Genomic DNA, 3,884 nt, shown 5'->3' on the forward strand with positions numbered 1-3,884 from the left:
CGGCATACAGAAGACCGCCCACATAAACAAATAATCAAAACAGGAAAACAGCAACTTACAGTTAAAGACAATATAGGACAAATATAGGGTAAATAACCATAGCTACATCAGCAGATAACACTGAAATAAGTATCAGGTGGCAGAGGACTGCTGGAGTTGATGCAGTTGAAGATTGTTAAAGAAAGAGAAAGGATAAGCACATGAAGGAAGAGGGCCCTACTCGTGAGAGCTTACATTCTAAAGGTGAGGGGTAGACAGACAGGGGTGACACAGACAGGGTACATAGAGAGCATGCAACAGAGGGTTAGGATGAGATTTGGCTGGGCTTGGTGAAGAAGTGTGTCCTGAGAGCCCGTTTGAAGTTTTGTAGAAAGGTGGAGAGTCTGAGGTGGAGAGGTACGGAATTCCAGAAAATTGGAGCAGCATGTGAAAAATCTTGAAGGTAGGAGTGGGAAGAAGTAATCAGTAGGCAGGAGAGTCAGCGTGCATTAGCAGAGCAAAAAGGATGGGTGAGGAGTGGGTGAGGGCTTTGTAAGTGAGTGTGAGAAGCTTGAAATGGATTCTGAAAGGGAAGGGAAGCCAGTGAAGGTCTTGTAGGAGAGGAGAGGTGGACGTAGTGCGTTTGGTAAGGAAAATTAACTGGGCAGCAGCATTGAGGATAGAGTATAGTGGAGAGAGGTATTTGTCAGGAATGCCAGTCAGGAGGAGATTACAGTAGTCCAGTCTGGAGCTGACCAGTGAGTGGATGAGGGTCTTAGTAGCGTCCTGGGCCAGAAAGATTCTGATCCTGGAAATATTTCTTAGATGAAAATGGCAGGTTCGTGAGAGGTGCTGAATGTGTGGTTTGAAGGAGAAGGAGGAGTCGAGGATTACTCCAAGACAGTGCACTTGGGGGCTAGAAGAGATCGTAGTGCCATCAATAGATAATGAGATTGTAGGAGGTGAGGTTATGCGGGAGGGACGGAAGATGATCAGCTCAGTCTTAGACATGTTGAAATTTAAGAAAGTGCTGGGACATCCAAACAGATAGCAGAGAGACAGTTGGAGATTCGAGTGAGGAGAGCAGGGGAGAGGTCCGGAGAGGAAAGATAGATTTGAGTGTCATCAGCATAGAGATGATATTGGAAATCAAAAGAGCTAATGAGCTTACCTAGTGAGGATATATAGAGAGAGAAAGGAAGAGGACCAAGGACAGAGCCTTGGGGTACACCTACAGTTAGTGGAAGTGAGGGGGAGGTGGAGTCATGAGAGGAGACAGAGAATGAACAGTCAGAGAGGTAGGAAGACAGCCAAGAGAGGGCAGTATCATGCAGACCAAAGGAGTGAAGGATTTGCCGTAGGAGAGGGTGGTCCACAGTGTCAAAAGCAGCAGATAGATCAAGAAGAATAAGTAGAGAGTAGTGTTCCTTAGATTTAGCAGCATGGAGGTCATTGCAGACTTTTGTAAGGGTAGTTTCAGTGGAGTGGAGAGGTCGGAAGCCAGACTGAAATGGGTCAAGCAGTGAGTGTGAGGAAAGAAAGGAAGTAAGGCAGTGGTAAATAATACGCTCAAGGAGTTTGGAGGCAAAAGGGAAAAGAGAGATGGGTCAGTAGTTGGAGAGAGTGTTTGGATCAAGGGTAGGTTTTTTAAGAATAGGTGAGATGAATGCATGCTTGAAGGCAGAGGGGACAGTGCCTGATGAGATGGAGAGATTGAGAAGGTGGGGAAGATGGGAACAGGCAGAAGGAGAGAGGTAGCGGAGGAGGTGGGAGGATATAGGGTCAATAGGGGAGGTGTTAAGGGGAGAGGAACAAAGAGGCGCTGGGGGTAGGAAGACTGGGAGGAGATGAGGTTCTTGAAGTATGACTGTTTAGCTAGGGAAAGGGCAGCACTGAAGGATGAGAGCATAAGTTTGAAATGGAGGAAGTCTGCCTTAGAGACTGATTTCCTCCAGTGTCGCTCAGCAGTACGTGAGCATTTTTGCATATATCTGGTGCATTTGGTGTGCCAGGGTTGAGGAGTTAATTGACCTCAGTCTTGTCTTTTATATAAAGGTTGAATACTGTTGAGAGTGTCCAACAAAACAACTTTGATATACAAGTGACACACATCATTTCTTTATATTTAAGACCTTGTGGACCACAAATTTAAATGTTAAATGGCCCGTCTGATAGATGCAAGTGTCCATGAATTGTACCATTTGCGGTTTAGTTATTGTAAAGATGGTAATTACTCACAAATTAAGATGTACCCCTGTTAAAAGTCTCGCATTGGGTTTCTGATACATTTACCGTATCCTTTTACACAAGGAGGAGACTGTAAAAGAACATCTGTACATCGACATCCGTGTTGATTTTTAAATTGATGTTAATACCAGGAAGTATTTCCTATTTGAAATGTCTATGTGATTATGGACTGATTTTATATTTTATGAATTTTTATAATAAATTGTATCAGAGAAATACACTGTTTAACACTATTCCTTGTACAATAACTTATTTCATCCGGGTATATATATAACATCTGTAATACGTGTGACAATTGGTAGGACGTTGATAGAACCCTGAGGCGCCAGTCTCATTACTGTTGTATGTTTTCCACTTCTTGAGTTCTTCCTAACAAGGATTCCAGTGAGACAAGGTAACCTGATAAATTGTTTTTCAAATTCAAAATTTCCTTTTAGAGTGTATGATCATGAACTTATTAATGATGCTAGGTACAGGGCTGCATCTAGCAGAATACAACCTGGTAAAACTGAAGATTCCGATCATCAAAAGTTCTTGATGTCCAAGAAACCAGGATGCCTACCATGCAACAGATGCATTTGATGCAAATTTTTAGACAAATCAAAATTTTGTTGACAGCTCGACACTGGAAAAATGTATACATTAGCCCAACCTGTAACATGTAACTCAGAATGGATCATTGAGAGGAAAATATTCCTGTTATTGCTGAGCTGCTATGATGTGCCTCCTGATGATGAAGGCTCCTTGTGGACTGAAAACGTTTGAGAAACTTGGAAGCTGAGTATAATATGCTGAATTTATATTGAATAAAAAGTTTTTTATGTAAATTTGGAGAGTGCCCCTATGGAACAATATCTATGACATAATTCTTTGGTATTGAGTGGACACTCCAGTTGCTGACCTTTGTCTGATGATGTGAGTGCGACCTTACTGCATATATATATATATATATATACACTGCTCAAAAAAATAAAGGGAACACTAAAATAACACATCCTAGATCTGAATGAATGAAATATTCTTATTAAATACTTTGTTCTTTACATAGTTGAATGTGCTGACAACAAAATCACACAAAAATTATCAATGGAAAGCAAATTTATTAACCCATGGAGGTCTGGATTTGGAGTCACCCTCAAAATTAAAGTGGAAAAACACACTACAGGCTGATCAAACTTTGATGTAATGTCCTTAAAACAAGTCAAAATGAGGCTCAGTAGTGTGTGTGGCCTCCACGTGCCTGTATGACCTCCCTACAACGCCTGGGCATGCTCCTGATGAGGTGGCGGATGGTCTCCTGAGGGATCTCCTCCCAGACCTGGACTAAAGCATCCGCCAACTCCTGGACAGTCTGTGGTGCAACGTGGCGTTGGTGGATGGAGCGAGACATGATGTCCCAGATGTGCTCAATTGGATTCAGGTCTGCGGAACGGGCGGGTCAGTCCATAGCATCAATGCCTTCATCTTGCAGGAACTGCTGACACACTCCAGCCACATGAGGTCTAGCATTGTCTTGCATTAGGAGGAACCCAGGGCCAACCGCACCAGCATATGGTCTCACAAGGGGTCTGAGGATCTCATCTCGGTACCTAATGGCAGTCAGGCTACCTCTGGCAAGCACATGGAGGGCTGTGTGGCCCCCCAAAGAAATGCCACCC

The sequence above is a fragment of the Pseudophryne corroboree genome, chromosome 6, assembly GCF_028390025.1.
Source record: "Pseudophryne corroboree isolate aPseCor3 chromosome 6, aPseCor3.hap2, whole genome shotgun sequence".
NCBI classification, from domain to species: Eukaryota; Metazoa; Chordata; class Amphibia; order Anura; family Myobatrachidae; genus Pseudophryne; species Pseudophryne corroboree.